The 24,217-nt window shown below is 45.5% G+C and overlaps 1 protein-coding gene across 8 annotated transcripts in view; it reads right to left on the bottom strand.

Annotated features, from left to right (window-relative positions):
* Positions 1-23,774, bottom strand: part of LOC125744976 (ERBB receptor feedback inhibitor 1) — a 37,125-nt gene extending 13,351 nt beyond the window's left edge. Inside the window, exons 1-7 of one of the 8 annotated variants that reach the window (XM_049017332.1) lie at positions 23,572-23,774; positions 18,122-18,203; positions 17,135-17,215; positions 7,099-7,215; positions 6,253-6,782; positions 2,555-2,654; positions 2,232-2,338 (exon numbers count right to left, since the gene is read on the bottom strand). The gene's annotated coding sequence lies outside the window, so the exon portion shown is untranslated. Of the gene's footprint in view, positions 1-2,231; positions 2,339-2,554; positions 3,917-6,252; positions 7,056-7,083; positions 7,271-8,014; positions 10,532-17,134; positions 17,216-18,121; positions 18,204-23,571 lie in introns of those variants that run through there. The other 7 variants (XM_049017334.1, XM_049017336.1, XM_049017331.1 and 4 more) reach the window with 7 other exon arrangements.
* Positions 23,775-24,217: the final 443 nt, after the last annotated feature.

Below are 24,217 nucleotides of genomic sequence, written 5' to 3' on the forward strand. Positions count from 1 at the left end.
ATATCACTGTCTTTCATAACCAAACCTGGAGAATGTAATGGTCAAGACAGTAGAAGAAAATCGCAAAAGCCATTAAATGAGCTGATAGAGGTTAGGTGCATCTTGTTAGCTTGTTCATACTTCAGCTTTTATAATATTAAGATGGATTTTTTTGGTGGGGGGGCATTCTGTCCATGTATGATGGACAGAAATGAAGACTGGCCAAATGTCCTACTATTGATATTATTTGAGTGGTTTGAGTCTTTGTGCTGTGATAGTCGGCACTCTGCAACTAAACACTATTGTGAGGCTACAGTCCTACCCAGTGAGCCACCATACCACCACACAGCTGGATTTTCCTGAATAAAACTCCCCATAACATGAAAAAAAATTGAGCTATCTGGAGCGGACTCTTCTGAAAGGGTGAGAGGGAGCTCACAGCGGTTCCTGTTAGAGAATTTTTGCTGCAGCCCTGCTGTACAGGCAATGCGTGGTGAGACTATGATGGGATTACAGGATGTCGAGAACAGCTCTGCGAAAAGGCTTCTGCTTATCAATCTCTGCTCTCCAGAGTCCCAAATTCACCACACAGAGCATGAGGCAGCTGCCTTGCTCTCCTCCACATCTTCAATATATCAGAACCCAAGAAAAGAATGTGATTCCAGGAAGCCAATCTATGCAGAACCTGTGCCCAAGAGGAGACATTTCCCTGGATTTGGTGGCACAATAAAATACAATTTGCACAACAACAACAAAAAAAAAACACTCGGTATAAGCAACACGTGTTCCAAGTGGCTGCAGATGCAAGGTGTGCACTGGTGCAGTGAGTGCTACACACACTGTCCTGGCTGTCATTTGAGGCTGTGTGTAGTTGAAAGGCAGGGCTGTGGGCTGTCATCAAAAAAAAAAAACTGTGTCATTGCACAGAAGAAAGATTACCTTTTCACGAAGTGTGTCATCACAAATACAAAGCCCTCGCTGTCTACACCTGGAAATCTGCCACATGCCACTGTTTACAGGCCATGTACTTCTATTAACCCTACATCTGCCTGCCCTGCCTCTCACACAGAGGCGGGAGCCCCCGCTGATCATCACCAAGGCATGACATCATAATCTCACTACAAATAAACGTATAACATAGTGAAGTCGTAGATGGGTCGTCTCCTGGGTGATGAAGTCAGAAGTCTTGGGGTAGGTCGCTAGGACGAATACAGATGCTAGAGATTTGATCTACTGATCAATCTGGTGAGATATTTAGTGCTGATAAAGACTCCAGTGTGCCTCAGGACAGGAACAAGAAGCTCCAAAAAGCAGAAAGACAGATCAAGAGCTTCAAGAATACTGTACATAAAGAATTATTACTGCGTAACAATATTATGAACAGTGAGCACACGCCTTTCTGCTTTGGAACACAGTGAAGCGCATATTGAGAGACATGCTGGTAGAGGTGCGCAGTGGTTTGGGGCGAATCGGAGGCACTGGCAATGTGGCGGGGAGGCTGTGGGCAGTGAAGTACAGTTTGCTGCTTCCCCGCAAAGTTCTGGGGGACGCGTCCGTGTGGCCGTGCACGCAGCCCTGGACACACTGCGCGCGATCGACTCACTAGCGTCCGCTTCAGACACCAAAATGGACGCTTTTGACGAGCGTCGGGGTACTTTGCAAACCCTACAGACTATTTTCAAGGTAACAAAACTTACATACATGTAAATGCGGGTGCAGACTTGTTTCAAATTGAAAATCTAACGCCAGCCAGCTGACCCAAGTAGGTACCCGTCTGCGCTGACGCTCTGAATTTGTGAAACATGGAAAAACAGCCACAAACCTCCCTGCTTTGGTGTATGTGCAGGAAACATCAGAATGATAATTTACATTGTTATTAATAATAATAATAATAATAATAATATATAGAACTTGTTGTGCACATGTGCGAAGTACGCAGCTTGACCAGAGAACGCAGAATGGATACGCGATTTTTGCGCTTGTGCAGAAAAGTATGAATCTGCCTTTCTGTTGCACCTTTGAGTGCAGCCTTTCGATTTAATTGCACAGATAAAGCATATAAAAATGGATGTAAAAATGGCCACATTTGCAAGTTGTTTTGCATTGAAGTGCGAGCCAGGAAGCTAAATAAATGCATGGATTTGTCTTTGGTCTTGGCCTTATGCTTATGCAGCGTGCAGCTCTTCTGATAAATAACTATCATTTTTTTGCCATTATACACCAACACCAAAAACAGCGGAGGGTGGACGAACCTGCTGGGGCGGTTGAGTGGCTTTGCTGGTGTTGGCGTAATGAGCTGCGGAATCTTCAGACACCCACAGCATTCTCTCTTTCGCCGGCCGCGGGGAGGGCGGTGCCGCTGCAGGCCCAGGAGGGCGGGACCAGCCCGCAGGGGTGGGTGGATAGTGTCAGTTCATGCCAGCAGCACAGACACACACACACGCACACACGCACACACACAGATTCATGCAAACATATGCACGCGACAGCCATCTCCGAGGTTTATTTAACAGGGTGGGGGAGTTGAGGGGAGGGTGGGGGGGGGGGGGGTGTGTATGTATTCATCAACAGTCACCTGTTAAAGAGTATGTTTGTGTCTCTCATCTCCAGCTGAGGACACGTGTGCCAAGATCTCCAGGTTCATCGACACATCGTTCTGGGCAGCAACTGGAGGTCTGTAGGGCAACATGTTGATGAACATTTATTACGATTTGCCGGCCATTGACAGGTCCCGTTTATCGTGATCTGCCAACCAGTGATGGGCGTCTTAACATTTTGTCCATAGCGTGTCTTTGTTATCTAGTTCCCGACAATATGACCATAGAAAATAAACGTGCAGAGACATCTGTCATCATTGCATTCAGCCCTTGCAGAGCCCTGTCATGAGGCCGTCGGAGGGCATTCTTTGGGCTTGGAGCCACACGTTGACCTGATGCTTCTGTATTGCCAGGGTTGCAGTTGGGACAGACGTGCAGGAGAGGGTGTGGCCGCATGTCAGTCTGAATCCGCAAGTGGCTCTGAACGGAAGCAGCCAGCACGTAAATAAACGAAAGTGCAAATGGTTTCCATGCTCGAGGCCTGCCAGTGTTTACAGAATCGACAGGGTCAAAAACGTTAGCGAGAAGAATACCGAGGACATAACTCATACAGCTCATTAAGCGACAGTAATGTTCCTCTCCTTATCACGTCCAGTGCGTCCATTACAGGTCTGTGATAATTATTTTTCAGGTATTAATTGATGGCCTCCAGCTATAGGACAAATGACTCAGGGATAAGTTTTCACTGAAAAATGTCTGCAAAGCACTCTGCAGTGTTAAAATGCGTAAAAAGATCGAGTATATTGATTGGCAAGTTTCCACACTGAGCAAAACTCAATATTTGTTAAGCGTCAGCGATACATGCGTTGGAAGGTGAAAGGCTGAAGACTGAAGAAATCAAAGTTATTTTGCTGTTAGGTTTGCTGAGTGAAAAGCTCCACTCTGTGACAATAATTTGCTGGTTCCTTTGGTGGCTGTACAGCTTTATGGAGAGCAGAGATCTATGGCTGAATAACGTAAGCAAACACAGACACAAAATAACGTTTTAATGGGCTCTTTAAATGGAGAGAAACGCTGTATGTGGACTAAATAAAAAAGGAGAAAGTAGAAAACACAAAGGGAAGGGAAGTGAAGTAGGATAAGCAAAGAAATGGAAGCACAAAAACAGGGCTTCATGGTGGACAACAGGTTATGAATGGCAATTGAAATAGAGGGCTGCTAATGAAAAGGAGTATTATTGTGGTTTGCCCAGGATACGGTGCTGGAGGGACAGGCAGTCCAATTACTCGTGGTCCCAGGCTTCGGCAAGGGCAGGAGGGCTGCAGGCCCTGCAGGACGCCTTCCGTAGCCCATTGTGAGAGAACGGCTGAGGTATTAATCTCCTCATACAGCCCCTGCCACTGACTCAGGGGAGAGTGAGAGAGAAGGAGAGAGAGAGAGCGACAGAGAGAAACGGTGGAACAGAAAAAGAGAGGGAGAGAGAAGGGACAACAATAAGAGCATTCTCCACCAGGATCCCAGTCGGAGTGTGTGAAAGAAGACAAAAAGACGAAAGTGCACACATGACCCCCCCCCCCCCCCCCCCCCCGCTCTGTCCTCTGACACCCATGTCACATGACACGGTCCGAAGCTATAAGTCCAACCTGGACTTGGCTTGAAAGGTGGAGCTACAGTGAAGCTGAGCTGCACGGGTCACTGCGGAGCCGCGGCTGATGTTTAGGGCGTCATCCTGACTGGCAGCCGCCAACGCTGTCACTGCGCTAATGAGTTTTATACACATGCGCCAAAAAACAACATTGCTGCATTGTTACAGACACATCCTCCAGGGACGTGCAGGCAGTCATGCAACGCTTTCGTTTGCTTTATATAATATTCCAGAGGTCACATTAATCTAATCCGTAGGTCACTTTTAGATTGTGTGGCATTAGTTGTATCGCCATCTGCAGAATAGAAGGTTAATATCACGCTAAACAACATTTTTTATTGCTATATTTATTAATTTAGCAGACATTTTTTTATTGAACGCTGTGTAGAATTGAGGCAGAAAGGGTCAGATAGTCTCTGGAGCAACTGGGATTAAGGATCTTCCTCAGGAGCCCAATGGTGACATCATTCTGCTGACCACAATATTTTATCCAGCAACCTCCCATTCACAAGCACTAACCCAAACGCCACCTCATAAAAGACAGAAGAACCAAACAGTAACCAATAGGGACCAGCAGTAGCACTGCGCAGACTCCTAATTATGTTTGTTGTTACTTTTGTTGTTGGTGTTGGTGTTGTTGGTGTTGTTGCTGTTGTTGCTGGTGTTGTTGCTGGTGTTGTTGCTGTTGTTGGTGTTATTGCTGTTGTTGCTGGTGTTGGTGTTGTTGTTGGTGTTGTTGCTGGTGTTGGTGTTGTTGTTGGTGTTGTTGCTGGTGTTGGTGTTGTTGCTGTTGTTGCTGGTGTTATTGCTGTTGTTGCTGGTGTTGGTGTTGTTGGTGTTGTTGCTGGTGTTGGTGTTGTTGTTGGTGTTGTTGCTGGTGTTGGTGTTGTTGCTGGTGTTGTTGTTGGTGTTGTTGCTGGTGTTGTTGGTGTTCTTTCCTCGTCCTTCCAGAAGCCTATAGGGATTTTTCTTGTAGTCATAAATTAACCTCTCTGACAAATCTCTGCTTTGTGACTGAAGCTGTTTTTTCGCACTTCATTTGCATATTTGATTTCCTCCCAGTAAGTCATCAGGAAATAGCCTGTATCAGCTTGGTTTCCTTTTCCCATCTTTTAGTCCATGTTTGATTCGCCCTTAAGTAACGCACCACCAGTAAATCACAATCAATATGACTGAACCGCCGCTCATAGTCTTTGGTTTGGAGAAATAATTTTGCCCATTAAACTAAATCACATTCCCCCTCCACAGAGAAGCAGATAAAAGGGTAGAAGGGTTTCCTGATGTCTTGCCTTTCAGACAGTGGATTCTGCATCAGCTGAAGGACCTGACATGGTGGCTGGGAAGGCGGGGGGGGGGGGGGAGCAAACTGACATGGCTATAAGATGGCAGCACAATGAACACTGGGAAGGGGATCAAAAAGATGCAAGGCTAAGGGTCATGGCACCACTCATTAGTATTACCACAAAAACAGGAGTCCAGTCTTTCCAAAGACGTCTGCTAAAAATAATAGCTGACTCACCATTTTTATACTCTTTGAGGGGAGATTAGAACGAATGTGAACAAGTGAAGGGGGATGGTAGATACCAGGGTGGTCAACGACATCGACTTTGAACCCAGATGGTTTTAGGTTCAAATCCCAGTGCTCTGACTTTTTGATCTACTGTTGTGCCTTTGAATACAATTCTCACCCATGATTCTATCAGTACAATATCCAGATGTACAAATGGATAATATAGTGTCTTGGTTAAAAGGGCTGTCCATACACTACTGATGGTCGTTTACCATGTGAATGATGGTGGTTTACGATGATGTGCGTATGAATTCACGGTGGATGCGTGTGAAAAGCAGACCTATTCGGCGCGTTACGCTTGAGGCCTGCATTTCCTCCCACAGCCATCTACGTGCCCCATTTAGAGAGAGCATGCGATGCATTTCCCCGGCCCTGCGGGCTGCCCACTCGGCCAGTCGTTATCTGCGGTCCTGCGAAGGCCATTGGATGGGGATCAGGTTACGCGCAGCCAATTTCAAACGGCACCTAATCTCCGCCCGCAGCTCCGTTCGGAAAACAAGGAGATAAATGGCTTGGTTTACCTGGCAACGGGGACAGATAGGGGCTGGTTAGTCTGAGCGGGCTCCGGATTGCTGCGATTCCAGGTCTCGTCGGTTTCTGCTGGGGGCTCAGCGCCGCCAATCCCACCAGGAAGTCGCGCTGGGATCCGGAGGCAGTACCTGCATTCGCCCACGTTCCTCAGGCTTCACCTCGCTGCCCCCTCCTTGTGATTCACTTCCAAATTGAGCAGTTCCTCTGCAAAACCGTTTTAATGCACTCAGGCTTAGTGAACTAAAATGTCATGGCTGTCTGGCGAAGCTTCCACATTTGCCTACCTTATTCATGTTAATAATCGCACAAATCTGCAGCAGTTTCTTAGCATTTTCTCCACTTTTTTGTGAAGGGTTAGTTTCATTAAGAGATATGGTGGACTGCAGTAATTAATAAAACAGTTGGGTAGAATCTTACATCGTCCGTCAAAAAGCGGAACCTGTCCCCGATCAGTTGCTTGAACCTGAAGTGATTTACCTATTTTTTTCTGACCCATTTGGACTCACGGAAGGAAGCTGGCCTGCAGAATCCCCCCGGGCATCATTCATTCGTCAATGTAAACAAAAAAGCAGGACATAGGGAAAACAGAAGCGCAGCAGTGAGCGAATGTGTTTCTCAGGTATCCTGTAAAACAGTAAGAAAAACACGAAAAGGAGAAACGAAGACCGTGCGCAAATGTACACAAAGACTCCCATCCGAATATTTCTGGGAAGCGTAATGTTGACTGTGACAGTCCCAGACAACACAAACACTTAGCCCCCCTGCCCCCGAGCGTCACTGTCCCTTAGCCTGTTTACGCTTAGCTGGGTACATGGAACAACCTGTTACTTCCTGACCTTCAGGGCTGATATCTTGTCCTCGCCAGGCCGCGGTGATAGGCATGATCGAGTGACGGTGGTCCGTTCCGCTTCTCAGTGGTCATGAGGCGAGCTGGGTTTCTGTGTTTATTCACACTGGAGTATATATGCATGCACTTAGAAATAGTTCATATAATACAGTGTTGCCCAGTCCGGTCCTCGGGAACCCACAGATGGTCCGTGTTTTCGCTCCCTCCCAGCTTCCTGTCAGACAGTACGGGAACTGGGAGGGAGCAAAAGCTTGGACTGTCCATGGGTCCCCGAGGATTGGACTGGGCAACACCGATATAAGGCAAAGTCAGTGAGACAGCAGTGACATTACATGCAGTGTATAAATTCGCATTTCGTAATAGTGCCACCTTAGCATTCATTTAAAAAACACGTTACATTTGAACAGGGCAGGACTGGGATTAGAAATCGCCGTTGGACCTTAGGGTCCTCTGTGGTAAACTTTGCCTAGGGGGGAGACCCCTTGCTAGATGACCAGTCCAGCCCTGGATATGAATAATATTCCTGATTCTGCAGAAGCTGCTTAAACAGAATGGAATGAATTTTTAAAGAAAACCCTACGTTCTTCTTCCGTATAAGCAGCTGAAAGACGCACGGATGGAGGGAAAAAAAATAAATAAATAAAATCATGGAATCGACACAGATCCCAAACCAAATACTCAACACACTGAGGCTCCTGTTTTTTTTTTTTAACTGACCAAGAAACACATTGCCAAGGCAGTCATAAGTTACACCACTGTTACAAAACGAGTTTGCTCCCAAGGCCAAAACTATCAAATAATATTTGTGCCTTTAGAGCTGTAATTTAGGTTGGGGTGTAGTATGTAACACAATGACAGCTGATCTTCGTCTGTCATCCAATCCTCGCCGTTCCTTATCTGCGCACCTTATCTCACATTTATTGCAGCGCATCGAACACTTCCTGTATGGTGTCCTGTTCAACTGTTTGCAAAGTCCTCCAGGTTTCTGTGGTCTGCTGGACAGTCACCATTCAGGGGACCTGAAACTCGTCTTTTATGATCCCCCGGCACCAGACTGTCTGGATGACTCTCTGGGGGCACATTGCGACATGGATTGTACAGTGAACCCGTGCGATCACACGTGGGATGCTGCCCTTCCACCTACTTGATGCGACTGTGACCGTAACAGCATTTTCAGTAAATGACATAGTCTGGCTTCGTAAGCTCTTGACAGGGCTGCTTTTTACTTCAGGACGTGAGAAAGGAGGTCTTTCATCTCATATGTTCTTTCAGATATTTGATATCTAGGTGTTTAACTAATATCTGTGCACAACGCTTCAGCTATGAGAATAGAAAGGTTATTCCAACCCTCCACTCCCAGTCCTGTAATGAAATGCCATCTTTGTTCTGAACCAAACTGGTCCACAACTGGTTTCCATTTGAAGCCTGTTCTCGAGTTAGTGCTAACAGCAGATCAGTCATCCGGGATGATCTTTTCTAATCGCCTCTATATTTTGTGCACTCAGATCATGTTTCTTACCTTGCGCCTCGAAGATGTGTAATGCAACTTACCTGTGCGGTTCTTCAAGGCCAAATCAGGACAATGTTTCTTCTTTGCTGATTGTGGTCTTAAGCCGATGATACACAGGGCAACCTCTTGACCAATGTTGCACGCAGTTGCCAACAAGGTGTGAGGGCAGCGTGTCTGCATTTGGAGCGTTGCAAAAAGTTGCACTCTAGAGATCGCAGTATTTCAGATGGCAGTTTGTTGCCCAATATCAATGGGAAAGTGCCCAGGCAACCTTTGCTTGCCCGGCAATATTGCTCAAAAAGTTGCCCTATACATCATCACCCTTAAAAGAGGGACATGGTATTTGAGCAAACAGTATGACCTGGGAGGTGTTTAGACGACATGCAAGATACAGGCATTCAATTTAATTTAATTTAACTGAACAATCAGCAGAAGCTCAGTACTGTTCAGTTCTCTAAGCTGAAACAATGACAGTGTGTCTGCACCCATACTGAGCAGCCAATCGTTTTTCTCTTTGGAAAGTCAGCCATGCGATACGCAGGGGTGACAGGAGCCCATATCTCCATTGGTCTCTTCTTTCAGACATTAATGTCATGTACTTGTCTTAATGTCTTCAATCACTGATCGGTGGTAGCATTACTAGGTAGCGATTTTTGCACAGATTTGCTTCTGGTTGATTTGAAATGATCAAGGGGATTAAGGAGGAGCTTTAATTGATTATTTAAAAAAAGTAAATATGAGGGAAACCAAGCTCTTTCAGTGTCCTTTTGTTTCCCCAACCAAACAAACCCCAAAGCATCTATAGCACTGGAGCTCAGATGGTCGGCCTTATTTGCTGGTTTAGCAGACCTCCCCAAAGCTTAAAATGAGACTGATATATGCAGTGCGGCACTGCAGTGTGTGGGACATTGTATGGGTGGGACTGTTCCAGTGATCCTGTGCTAGCAGAGTGATGTCACCACTGGGCTCTTCAGTCCTCTTCTCAACCCAAAATTGGGTGTCTACTAAACAAAGACAACAAATTATTTAGCCTTCCAGAACAGTTTAGAAGTTTAAAAGCTTACATCCCAGTTAGTGCTTGTTGCAGTAAATTATACTAAATAACTGATGCTTCACACTACAGTCAAGATCTGGATTTCTTAATCATTGTATCAGAAAGGAAGCTTTCTGTTAAACTAAGCGGCGTGCGCTTGGCCACCAGTTGAGTTTCTACTGAGGTTTATAATCTGTTCTCAGGCTCCATAACAGCATGGTGTTGCGTCGAGCCTCTGCTCAGTCAGACAGGCTTCTCACAGGTCCACGTCAGGCGCTTCCCGTCACTATTAAGAAGGCCTGCCGTTCGGCCTAATTGCCAACGCCGAAATGCCCTTGGTTTCGTGCGCATGTGAGCGATCATGTGAGGCCGCCTGCCCTCTAGACCGACTTCCCAGCCAGCTGAAATGCACTCGCTCTCAGATAAGCGCTTTGGGAAGCGGATTCATCAGCAAATCTACGTCTGAGCGCAGCAGACATTGAAACCTTGGCTTCTGGGAACAGAGGATGTTTGTACGAAAATCCAACGCGATGGCGGTGGGGCGGTCGAGATATCTGGGCCGGCTTCTGTGTACAGCTACTGACCAGGGGTCAGTGCGCGGTGCCTTTTAAGTCCTGGGGCTCCTTAAAGAGACGTCAAAAAGCCCAGCTGTATAAAAATACACCATCGAAATAAAGCCTTTGCAGTCTGGCCTGCCAGGGTTCGGCTGAATGTCTCTCTGGGATATTTATAGGAGCTGAAGGAGCAGCTGGGGTGGCTCCCTTGGCCCTTGGCTGTGGGGCTTCTGACATCCACTAGCTCTGCTCTCTCACACCTCCGAGGCGCCGTGGGATCAGTGGCCGCTTTTATTTCCGCCAAACAGGACAGGGGGTGGAGTGCGGGGGGGGGGGTGGGGGGGGGATTGGGCAGGCACTGCACTCTCTCTCCCCATAATCTACCCCTCCCCCCCCCCATCATCACCAGTTGTTAGCACTTCTGTATTCCTGTCCCAGGAAGCGGATCTCCAGGGCCACCTTATCGGTCTCACTTCCTGTGGAAGTTCCAGAGGACCGGAGACAGGAAGGGGGACAAAGAGCCATCACTGTTGGAGGCATCTCCAAGCTGGACCTCACTGCCTTTTTCCAGTGTGGATGCCCCCCCCCCCCCCCCCCACTCTGTTTTATCTCACTTCTCAGTATTGATTTCCACTTAGGCGAAGGCTCCCAATATATGCTCAGGGAGAATCCGTACCAAGGGGAGGGGGCTTTAAAAAAAAGGGAGTCACCCATTAGTGAACTTCGAGAGGAGTATCTTCTAAGCACGGCAGGCACACAATAAGCCATTCTGTGCTCATCTGAGTCACTTCTGAAACCTGTGATCCTTAAGTGTCCGTACTTTATTCTATTAAACAGCCTAAATATATGTAGGTGTTCTTTTATTTTTAGGACAAAAGAAGCTTTTGTGAGTCTAGACAACGGGAATAAAGTGGAGGGGCCCCGCCTTGCTCCTCATGCTGCCGATTGCCAAGACGTGCAGAGTGATGGCTGACAGTGATGTAACCATGGACCCTGATTGGTGGCATGACTTGCCGAACCATGTCTAGTCATGTAATTATAATTACTTTACCAGAGACATGGCATACACCTATTTTGCCCGTAGGACAATGTCTTTCAATAGTTTCAAGTTTAATCATGGAGTTGGATCGGGCACGTCATCCTGGAAGTTTGTAATGAACAATTGCACGGAGAAGAATTACAGGTTAGTTCGAATGTAATCCCAAACCAAGTGATTATGTCTGTTAGCTCGTGTGCTTTTTGTCTCCTTACATTGAGCTGTATACTTTTACACTTTCCAGTCAATGCACTGCAGTGTCGCACAACTGGCAGTTAACAAAGGAACTAAAATAGCTTCGTTCCGAGCAGGAGGGTTTGCAACAGCTTCCTACTTCCGATCTGCAGTTTCCACTGTCACCCTCCCCCAGGGGTGTCGCTAGAGACTTGGGGCCCCATGAAAGCATATTATACTGGGCCCCCAACCCAGACCAATCCAATTATATTCCACATTTTTAGAGCCCCTCTCACTTAGGGGCCCTTTGAATCATCCAAGCCCTTTACGACACCCCAGTGGAGGAGGATCACGCAAAGACCCAATAGCCATCTGGGGAGCTCTACTAAACAGAATAATACTACATACTTATTTATGCATATATTTAAAACTGTCAAACAGTCATAACAGTCAAACAGTCATTTGCATTCAGAAATTCAGTAGATGCTTTTGCCCAAAGTGATGTGTGCAAGTGAGGAGAGTTTGGTATCAAAGAGCAGGGCAACCTCCATCGGCCCTGGCTCAGGGACTATGTGGTGATGCAGACCCCCTGCCAGCCACAGGACTGGAACCTTCCTGACATGGGTACAGACACCCGAGCCCCCTGAGCTGCACACTGCTGCCCTCCATCCAATAGTGTTTCGGTTAAACTCATTGGCCATCAGCCTAAAGGATCCACTTGTGACTGTGTATGGAATATTTGAGCTTATCTCCATACATCTCACTTACATAATGATTTATCCACTACAGAGTCACATTGGGCCAGGAAGCAGAGGTCGCCCTAGATGGGATTATCACATAGTCCGTTTTGAGGTGAGTTCATTTGTTTAGCCACATGGTTTCAGATGGTAGAAAGAAAGCAGAAAGCCCAACAGAAACCTGTGCAAACACAAGGAGAATGTATAATCGTCTTACTCACAGAGCTAGGGGCTGGGATTTCAGCCAGCAGCCCTTAATCCATACGGCCGCAGCCCGTCCACCGAGTCCCTACGCCTCTCCAAGTCACTTCCATATTACCTGATGTTCTACTTCAATTTACTTCAGTCTAGACAAGCAAGTGAATAACAAGGATCGGAACATTAGGGCTGTGACATCAAACTGTACTCACACCAACATACCAAGGCCTTATGTGTTCATGTTCCTGGAAAAGTCAAGTGCCTTTCCAGGAAGCAAAAAACAATGCCTCTCTACTGGCACTACTCCCCCAACCCCCCGAGTCTGAATTGAGGCGCAGGGGACTCTTACAGGCAGACTGAGTATACACCTGTGCACTATACTCACTATTACTCACTACACCTTATTCAATGGTGAGGAGCATGTAGTGTTTTGTATAGAAATAAAAAATACATACATATACTTCATTTGTATATAAATTACACATTAAGGGTACCAGGTAAAATCCTAGTGGATTTCTGCTGTTCCACACAAGACACAGTGTATAAAGAGGCAAAATTGTAATAGGCTTTGGACGAAAATGTCAGCTAAGCAAATAAATATGAACGCCTACATCTGCGGAAGCTTCCAGAAGGCTAGAACCGTAAGCTATGTACCCTGCCAAAGTTAACAGCTAAAGCTAAAACGAATTGCCAAGCACTGATATATGTTTTTGCTGAATAAGATGAAAGGAAGTAAAAAAATGGCGGCTGTGTTAATTTGTTTGTGCTATGCTATATTTGGAACAAGTATCGCTAAAATTAACGAGGAATTGAAGCTGGATATTCTTGTCAGCAGTGGAAGGCAGAGAGAGAGTGGGAGAAAGAGAGACTTAAATGACAGATGGTTCAAGCACCTCCACATGACTTGGCATATGAGGGCTAAAGAACATAAAAATTTCTTCTAAACATTGACAAGACTGCACATCCAAGCACATCGTATATAAATCTACATTAGAGCTTAAGGAAATGCATTTTTTTGGACTATATTTCAAATTTGACATCTACACGCCATTGTTTTATGTTTATACAATTTCTATTTATTTACGCGTTCGCCTTCTTAAATATAACCTATGTACTTTTAGGGTGATATTTAAGGACGCAGTCTGCTAGCACAGTCTGTTACCAAGATGGGACAATGCCAGAATGGTTAATATTCACCCTTTTCCCCCCATCGTGAGCACAGAGTGCCAGGAAGCATTAGGGAAAAGTATCCTGTAGGGAGAGGGGGAGGGCCGAACGGAAGTAGCTGTTTCCAAGAGAACTGAAACTGAACGAAAGTCAGCTGGCAGTCAGCGTGAGTCACAGCTGTGTGCATGGAGCGGGGGGGGCGGGGAGGGGGGTCAGGCCACTCCTGGCGTGTGACGGGACAGACCACAGGCATGTATACACACACTCACTCACGCTTCCGGAGTCGGAGTCATATTCCGGGAAGCTTTCCCGATAATTCGGATCTGCTGCCCAGCAGGCAAAAAGCAACTCACAGAGAAGAATCTCCAATTCAATTATTCCATCGGCTTAAATAGCCCGACCTTTCCAGGCATAAAGATTAGAAGCATCCGTTTGGACTTGAACCTGTAAGCTCTTGCCTCATATTAAGCGAGGCAAGTGAGGAGCATTGACTCTCCTTGACTGCACCAGCATGTTCAGCCACCTGCATTAATCTGCTGGTTCGAGACGGGGCACTGCCATGGACTGTGAGCAGAAGCACATGTACAGTCCACACCTGTGTTACCAAAATAAAAAGCATAACCAACACTTCATCACGAATGAGGCGAGCGCCTGATTAGTGAGACTTTGTGAAGGATCTCAGAGAAGGTTTTGCTCCAGGTGCACGAACCCGTCGAAAGGAAGCTGGATGATGTCACCTAAGGGAACTCATTCCCCTGCGTACATGCAGATGGTACGATCATAACAAGCACGTGTCCAGTGTGGAAAACTGTCACGACCAGAGAAGGAATAGTTTTTCACTGGACAATGAAGTACGGCAGCTGGGATGCACATTCTTGGTGTTACAGCCAGATATATTTGAAGACGTCCCATTAGTGAGGCAATGAGTTCAAGCATTTTAGGGTCCGTGAATTAGTCCGGATACACTTTTTTTGTTCAGATCTTTTCTTCTCAAAGAACTGATCTAGCTGTCTGGCTGAGAAATTAAGACAAATTAGGCAAGCCCTGTCCCGTTCGTAGTTAACCTTCTTAAACAGTTCAAATGATGTTTCTGGGAACATGTGACATGAGTTGTAACTGTCCCATAACAAGAGCAGTACAGATAAAGGAAAAATGGAACGAATTCTCTGTGTGCATCTTGAACCTGAAAAGTTTACAGACAAAATTTGTATATGTATACATATGTCTTTCAAAGCTTACATAGTTTGTTCTGGAAATTGATTTAAATGACTAAAAGAGAACTTGACATACATTCTTTTAAAAGGATTCACTGGTGAGTTTATGTTCTTAAAAAAGGTAGTAATTAAGCATCTTCACATCATACCCAGAAAAACCTTTCCTACACGATATCGCTTAGACATCGCGTACCACTGTTTTGAGGAAGAGGCTGTTACTTTGTGTAATTAAGACGGTTTCAGATAATCCGTGCCGATTCAGCTGCGGCCTCTTCATGCCTCTACTCCTAGCTGCTCATTTGGGTAATTATTTTATCAGCAAGACACTTAGGACCTGTTTTATGTTGCTAATTAAAAGATACCTTTAAAGGAGCAGAACAGCAGCTTGCCGCTGGCGCGGGAATCTGCGCTACCCTTACAGACGTTCATTAACATTGCACAGGAGCACGTAATTAACATCTAATGAGGTGTGAAACTGTCAGAAGAGAAGCTGGGGGACGATTAGAAGCTTTTTCATGATTTACGGCATGGCGACTCAGGTAAATGGGTCGCTGTGCACAGCAGTGCCAGCCGACTGTTTCTTTAAAGTTTTCTGAGTGATAGACGCTAGCTGTGAGCATGACGCCAAGGCGGACGTGCACTTATATAACATAGTATGCTGTAGTTAATATGTTAAATGATATTAGCACACAAAAAAGAACGTTCTAACATTATTTGCAAAGTATAGCTTGTACTAACTGTTTATACTTGTTACGTGCCTGATGTGTCCCCCTTAGGGGACCGATTAGAGCAAAAGTATGTCAAAATAATAATTTTTTTAAATTTTTAATAATTACTCCCCTCATTTGGAAAATCATCCTGCTTGTAATGTCTCATGAATGAACTGAAAGGGTTCTTTGTTAGCAAACGCAATCTATTATTTATTACCCTATTAAGTTTTTTTTTTTAAAAAAAAAGGGGGGAGAGAAAATGTAGGTAACATTAGTCAATAAGCAATTCAGCGGGAACTGGATTCAGCCTCGACACACTGAGGCCTCGGGGCGAAAACTGACAAAGGCTATTTTAAGTCATCCATGTTTTCTTTGTTCTGACTTTGCTTAACCGCAAACCATCTCTCAGGGCTGCTGTCGGGGTAGAGGGCTGGTTTAAAGGCTGACGTGTCTGTGCCACACTTCCCCTCCGCCGTGCGGCTGGCAGGCCGTGGGTGTTGCCCGCAGCCCCGCGCTCTTCTCCCCATGGAGAGACGGTGTCAGGTGAGGCCAGCCTGTCCACACAGAGAGCTTGTTGTGGCAGGTGTGCGATCTCCGTCGGCTGAGTCATTTAGAAATGCGCTTGGAGTCAAAGCAGCTCTACCTGAGCACCTGCTGTCCTGCAGCTCACCGCAGCTTAGTAAACCCCTGGCCATGTGCTACACACACACACACACACACACACACACAAATAAATGCACGTAACCACAATCAGCCATAAATGCTACGAACAGTGTTTTATGTGAAAAGAAATTTAGATTTTTCTTATTGTGAGGTGGTAAGCTACGCACATCCAGTAAAGAATTTGAGTATTTTTAAGTGACCCTCCACCCCCCCCCCCCCATTTATTTTTTCACAGTAACATGCAGGGATTCCAAAGGGACCCAGCAATGGCACTGATTTGACATGTTCCCTCCCATTCTTGTTTTTAACTCGTCGTTTCCAAATATCCAAAATCGCTGGCAAATTGAGCTCTTCTGATGTTCTTGATTACCATAGCGATCCACATTATAACAATCTGAGAGTAACCGTACCTTTCATTCAAACACCCGTCGTGTAAGCAAACTGCCACACCAGCAGTCACGGTGTAGAAAATTACTGTTACATTATCGTTAACTAATGGATGTTAAGGCAGCCCGATCACAGCATCTGATCTAACAGACTTCCAACGTGAACGTGACTTGGTGCTGAACTAGATGTACATCCCAGTCTTGCCGTTGGCTGTTTCCACCTCCCTTTCCGTTCTTTGTCAGTACGTACTTTGTTTTACCTTCTTGTTTAATCTCCTTCTGCTACAGTATTCACCGGCTTCCTCTCCTCCCCTCAGGCACAGCTCAAGAAAATGATTGAAAAGGCACAATACGTTGTCAAGGAAGCACTTAAGAAGAATTCCTACACGTTCCTATAGCAAGGTTCAAAATAGCAAATGATTTGTATTCATGGGGATTTGAGACAGCACACATGTGCCCACATCCGGATGACTACTACGTTATGTGCTGTGTGAATATTACGTGAAACATCTCTCGTAATTACGCCCATTGTGTCTCCGACATTATATTTAGGTTGGAGCCTCATGGAATCCATTAATGAAAATATGTCTGGCTTCAACTGTTGTAATTGTAATTTAACACGTAGAGAAGTAATCTTACATACTGGTGCAGTTGGGCGATGAGTGTTCGGGATCTGATGAACCCGTCAATCGGATTTTCAACGTATTTTTAACGTGACGGCATTCTGAAAAAAATATGATGGCGTGGAATCAAAATTTGAGGGAAAAGATGGCAGTGATGAAATATGTTTCTGGGCTCTTTCAATGAGGATGGTGGCGTAGGACATGTGATAGATACTGTCAATAGAAAGAATAATGAAAGGCAGCGGCTGGCAGTTGTCCAGCCGTTGGGGGCAGGGGACTGAGATCAAGCAGCAGGGTCAAAAAACAGGGTCCTGCAGCCACGTGGCTGAATTCTCTAGGCACCGTTCCAGGCTGGTTGTCTTTGATTTGCTGGAGTGTTACATTGTAACCTGTCAGTTAATTATAATTTACATTTTAATTGTTTAATATGCATCACACACACGGATGGGCCTTACGCCCTGTGCAGGCTCACCACAGTCCTGTCCTGGATAAGCGATTCTAACAGAATGTATCCTTACTGAGAAAATGAGAACTAGAGACTGGAAAAATTAATAAAACTTTTAAGGTTAATTAAAGAATGTATCTGATGGCACAAGGCTGAAAAAGTATATGGCTCGAAATATGACGTCATGCTTTCATTTCATTCATGATTAAAGAAATATATATATATATATATATATATATATATATATATATATATATATATATATATATATATATACACACACACACACACACACTACATGGGTGGCATCCCTGGATTGGAGGTGGAAAGGGTGGCCCTGGCACTGGGTAGCAGAACGACGTGGGCAGGATGTGTTTCACTGCTCCGCTGTTCATACCGGGCGTTAATCCTTTCCTCTTTTCGATGGCGGCAATTATGTGAGTCATATGGAAAAAAGCTTTTCAGGGTAAGTATAAATATGCACTACGTTGTGTGGGAGACAATGACTCAGGAGCGGGTCAGCGGCAGAACGCAGCGACTGCATGAGTCCACCTATTATTACCTGCTGTGTGTAAGGCAGCCCACTCCGCCCGCCTTGCTGTGTTTACCCCGACATCGGCTCCGCAGCACATGAATCAAGGGGTCTGTGTGAAGAGGGAAACCAAGAGCGTCTGGTTATTAAGTGTCCGACTTGAGAGTAGAAGCCACAGATTAAGGGTAAAAAACAAGTGGGGTGTTGGTGAGAGGCTGCCCTGTCAAAACACAGATTTGGCTACAGAACGTTCCGGAAGGCTGGGGCTTACTCGGATATGCGAGGGACGCTGCGGCTGTAACCGCATAGCGGGCGAAACACACAGCTGCAGGTCAGTAGCACCACACCGGGGTCTGTGCCCACGTTTCAGGGGAGTCCTGTATAAGTGCTGCGGGAGCCCCATGCTGAGCCGTGACAGATGGGCCTCTTACAGCAGACTGACCTGGTAGAATTCCACTGCCCTAATGCACTCTGTCTGCCCACATCCTTGGCTCTGCAACGTGGCAACAGCTGCTTCTCACTCTTTTAAAGAGGCCACTAACTGCCCGGGCATTTTCTCCCCAGGTGCTCCGATATTCCGCTGTTTCATTTTCATGTGAGCGTTTAAATTATTATTACTGTTTTAAAGAAGCAACGTCTAAATCAAAACAGTGTTCTGGGAAAGAGAACATCTACTGCCGGTGGAAATGGGCGTTTTCATCTCCACAGTGTAAACCCCTTCCATAGGTATCAGTGAGATACATTGTTTCAGTTTTATATATTTTACATTTCTGGGTTTCCTACTTGACAGTTTTTCTCCAGTCATTTAAATCCATGTAAACAAAGGTTTCGGATGTGAATGTAAGCCTTTTACTACAGTATGATAATAATCCCATTTTCAAATGGCTGCGATTCAAGGTTAAGGGCAGACAGTGTATACTAATTTATTAGCAACACAAAACTTAAAAGATGACAGTGAAATGGGTAGTAGGGGAGGAATGTTCCGGAATACATAATGGCAGTAGGTGAAGAGGCCTTGTGAACTATCTACAGAGTTTTAAAACAAGAATCCATCCATCCATCCATCTTCTAACCACTTATCCTGGGCAAGGTTGTGTGTGTGTGGGGGGGGTGGAGTCTATCCCAGTCGGTTTATTTTTAAGGAAGAGGATAAAGTAACAAGTGTTATTATAAACTAGAAGCACACTAAGAAAGCCCTCGGTTACCTGACACTTTAAACAAGCACACCTTACAGCTTTTACGCAGCCATTTATACAGCATCTTAATAGAGCAATCCTACTTTGCTCAAGGGTACAACAGAAATATTCCTTCTGAGAACTGGGCCTGTCACTTTCAGTTACGCCCTTAAACATCGCCATCGCCTCCGAAGGCGATGTGCTGGTGGTGACGCGTGTTTGGACAGATGAGGTCTTATATGGAACTGATGGTGCCTTGCGCAAAGGACGAGGCAGTGAGGCAGTGAGGTGGCACAGACAGTCACATTTACAGGAACAAAGCCATAACAAACCCGCCCCTTTCCAGCCAAGGCACATAGCACGTACATTAAGGTTTAAACCATTGGTGAGTGGCTCTGTGGGAACGCACTGATCAGAAGGTCACCGGTTCTAATCCCAGAGTTTGCACACTGATTTCACCGTTAGACCTTTGAACAAGGCCCTTAACCCCTAATTTTTGACCCTGTTTTCAATTGTACATCACGTTGCAAAACAATGTCTTAAATAGATTGTAAACTTTGTATGCAGTACTGTCCAAAAGTCTTAGGCAGTCAATGGAAATGTTTGAGGCTATTTATCTGGGTAGTCAGTGAATGTATGTGTGTGTGTGTCTGTATAAGTAAAACAAAATGTAACATTATAACATATGCAAATTAATAGTAATACATTAAAAACAAACAAAAAAAGTTACTGATATCTAGTTGGACGGCTAGATGAACATCGCTTCAGTTCCTCTCTCCTGGGGGCAGCTCCATTCAATCTATTACTTAAATTTCACCACCAACTCACTTAGGTAACTAATTATATTAGTTTAAGTCAACAAAGCTTTGATTTTCCAAATGAGGTGAGCTAATAATTGAGTCAAAAAATATATGGGTGTATTGAACAGTTGCTTGAAATACTGGGATCACTTTAAGTGTGGTTTTGAAATGCTTGCACTTTTGCAGACAAATCGTAGTTTTATACCAGCATGAATAAGATCATTTAAACATCATGTCCTTTAACTGCTTAAGGCTTTTGCACAGTAATGCATATACATACTGTATATAACATGCATTGAGACTCCTTTGTCCATATTGTATGGAAGGGGGAGGGTGTTTTCCAGAAAGTTTGGGAGCTTTTCAGCTGAGATGAGTCTCTCATCGCCGCCCCCACCCCCGTCCAGGTGGGAAGCTCTCAGCTTTCACCTGCCTGCACACACCTTCCTTCCGTCATTTTACTGGGGCTCGTCACGGAACGGCTGGCGTTGGACCAACCTTATCAGCAATGAATCTGTCCCATTTATACATAACAGCAAAACAATTTGGCTCTGCTGGCTGCTGATGAGCTCCTCGCTGTTTGTTATCCGCTTCCCCTCTGTATAAAAACGTGACATTTGCATGTCTTTGCACTGGCTTGGGCAACATGGTCTGCATTAAATACAAAAAACCACAGAGCCTGAAACAGCGGTCAAAATATTCCCTCATCCAGCCGCGTTTATTCACTCCTGTTTGTTCCATTCTCCCTTTACCTCTAATCAAGAACAGCCTGCGTTTTTATTTTGAACTCGAATCGATCTTAATGCATCATTCCATTGTTTTCACATGGTATGTATTACGTGTAATTTCATTATAGTCTAAATTACAGAATTTTTCTCATGTCTGTTTTTTTCCAGGCTCAAAGGCCCTTTAGGACCCAAATGTATTTTCTCCTTCTTCTTCCTCCCTTATTTCTTTCTTTTTCTTGTCTTTTCTTTCGCTCTGCTGAGAGATGCAGACAGCGTTTCTGTATCACCCTCCTCGCCGGTACATCCACTTCAGGGCTTATTTTTAGGCAGCGGCTCAGGGTTCTGCTTGTTGCCCTGGAGCTAATAAAATATAATTACAGCACACGCAGCTGCCAAGCCCAGCTCTCAACACTCGCACGCCCCCGACATCTCGGCACATTTGCAGAAGCGGCAGTGAACGTACAAGTCGGGTCAATAGCCGCCTCCTGAATTTATTTACTAGACACGACAGTCAGCGGACCAGCCGGTCGTAAATGGCACGTTCTGAACATTTTGTAGCTTTGATAAAAGGGTACTGGGCCGTAAGGAAGAGATGACAGCATCCCCTGCTTAACGCAGCTGTACTTCCCGGGGTTCTTGCTCAATTCCTAAACATCCCATGTTCGGTCATGAAGGTTTCAGGTTCCTTTTGTATCTCTTGTCCAATCGGTTGGCAAATGAGGTTTAAAAAGCAGGCTTCAGTTTGGACAACCTGGGGTCCACAGGCCATTCTGTTATTGCGGTTTCTGTGGCTGGGAGGACCTGGGTTTCGCGTGCCCATGCATAAACGCCTTGTTATTCCCGCATCACTATTGAGTCTCCTCCTGAGTTTTCTTTTGTGTATTTCTTTATTCCTCATCTTGCTCTCCCTTTTTGAGATCCTCTTCCTCGATCATTGCAGGAGCTCTTACGTCCAAAAATAAAATCACATGACCCTGCTGCAAAGGAAGCACACCTGAGTTCCTTCATAACCAAATTGGAATGACGCGTGGAATTCAGACTACTAGGGAACGGAGGTGGAATCACGCTCGATTGGTTCTGCCATCTGCACTTATATAGCAGCTGATTGGGCAACAATAAGACGATGAACCATCACTCTCACGAAACATAATTATTTGATGGTTTTTTTTTTTTAAGCTTCAAACGAGTCACATGACCACCCATGAGTTTTCCAAGTGTCACTGTGTTGTTAGAAATTGCCCTAAATAGCCCTAAAGTGCCCACACGTGATGTTGGCTTACTCTCCGCTTTGTCAGTCCGCATGCGGCTGGGGAGCGGCTAGGCTATGGGGCTGGAGGTACCGGATCTCCCAGTCAGTTTTCAGTTCATTTCTCTCACTTCTGAAGCTGTCACTCTCAGAGCAGCCTTAGCTCGATTCAGTGCCCCCCCCCCCACCCCCCACCCGGCAGGGGGCTAAAATTCCAAGGGTTTCCGTGCAGAGCGAGTGCGTGTGTGTTCTCTTGAAATTACATGCAGGCCAAAAAAATAAGCCGGTGCTCCATCACTAACCTCCCTGAGAACAAGCGTTACTGCTGTTATAAATTCCCTGACAGACATGAAGCAGGAGACTCAAGGCTACATTCACAGGGCTTCCCTTGGGATTTGAACCTGCAACATTAGGGTGCAGAGATCCCTTTTAAGACTAGTAGGCACTTTCGGCCAGGCTGCATGCAGCGAGGCCCCATGTGGGCTGCCCCCTTTGAGGAACCTGTTCTCAACTGGCAGCCAGGAGAACAGGTTTGGTCACCGAAGCCACCAGCTCATATGCAGAATTTTTTCCGACACGGCTCAAAATAAAGTAAACAGAGCGTCCGTCCTCTGTCACCCGCAGCGGCAGGTCGTCTGGCAGGAACAGAATGCTGAGTCAGAGAGACATGCTGGTTCCCAGGTCAGCTGCAAGGGTGCTGATATAGGACCTCCGAGGGAAGTTCTTATCCTGCATTAAATCAGCAGTGAATCTTACTCTAGGGAAGAGCAGATATTGCACATCGGACTCATCGTAAGTCACGTGGAATAAGGACATCCACTAAATCTGGTGAAATGAAACAGGACACGTTATCTATAAAACGCATAAGAGCGGTACAGAGTAGTAAATGATGTAGTACTTCTGACCGCATGGAAACTAGTGACTAACCCCATCTCAAGTAGCAGCCAGCCTGGATTTCAGTATTGCACAGCTCACTTGGCTTTTTTTTCGGTGCTGGCTGGAGGTGGGGGGGGGCAGTTAATAATTTGTCAGTGGTCGTGGCCTATCTGGCCAGAGCTCCGACAATGGGTCCAGTGTTCCCTGCGGTCAGTGATGCAGATTAATGTGGGTTTGATAGAAACTCAGACCTGCTTCAGACATTCTTAGGCGCTGGAGAAGGGAAGGGGGAGGGAATGGGGAGGGGGGAATACTAATCTTATTTCTTGAGGATAGCCTGGAGAAATCTGAACATGCCTGGCCCTGCCATGGTCCAGGGAGGCGTGTTATATAACCTGCTCTGCATGAAGGCACCTCAGCCGTCCACTGACACCAGGAATTCATCATCGCACACATGCACACAGGAGCACGATACTGCGAACATTTCCTGCAGATATTAGTAAACCCGTAGTATACGGCACTGCCATAAACACGCAGCAACATTCACACAGCTCTTCGGGAAAAAATTGCATTTGATCCATTAAATGAGGATGACTTGAAAGAAGATATCTCTATGATAGACAATAAATGTTTGGTAAGTGTACAGAAAAGTACATACCTTTGCGTATTAAACGTCTTCTTGTTTCATTTGGCCTGATTAATAATAATTACAGATGCTGTCACCTTTCTTTGTGTCCATATTAAGAGCAGTAGGACATATAAGTTTGTGAGCTGAGTTTTGTAGTGGAAGGGGACTTTCCTCAGGCGTATCTTCTTATCTTTCATAAAAGCAGGCACACTCACTCAGTTATCGGTTGTCCAAACATGTCCTGACTATGATGTGTACACTGAGATCATTGTCTTTGGGGGCTGGGGGGGCTCTGAGAGGGAGAATAACCTTTGAACTCTACCGTCAACCCAGTGTGTACTTTCTCTCAGTCAGGACTTGAACTGATCTGCCGAAAAACATCTGCCGTAGATTTGAATGAAACGTAGAACGAAATCTTGAGAAGTCTTTAAGACTTCCATTACGCAGTAGTTTCAGGGATCATAATATTTATAAAATGGCAAATAATGTACATTCGCTGAGCCTGATGATGCAAGCATTCTAATTAAATACTACTGTCGGACAGGATTCATAATGTGACGGATTTTATGCATATCATAAACATACATAACTTGGACTCTTTGAAGTAGGTAGTAATATGACATAATGTCTCACTTTCAAGTGCCTCATTGCAAAGAGGTCTGATTATATTGCATAG

This window comes from Brienomyrus brachyistius, chromosome 6 (genome assembly GCF_023856365.1).
Source record: "Brienomyrus brachyistius isolate T26 chromosome 6, BBRACH_0.4, whole genome shotgun sequence".
Taxonomy (NCBI): domain Eukaryota; kingdom Metazoa; phylum Chordata; class Actinopteri; order Osteoglossiformes; family Mormyridae; genus Brienomyrus; species Brienomyrus brachyistius.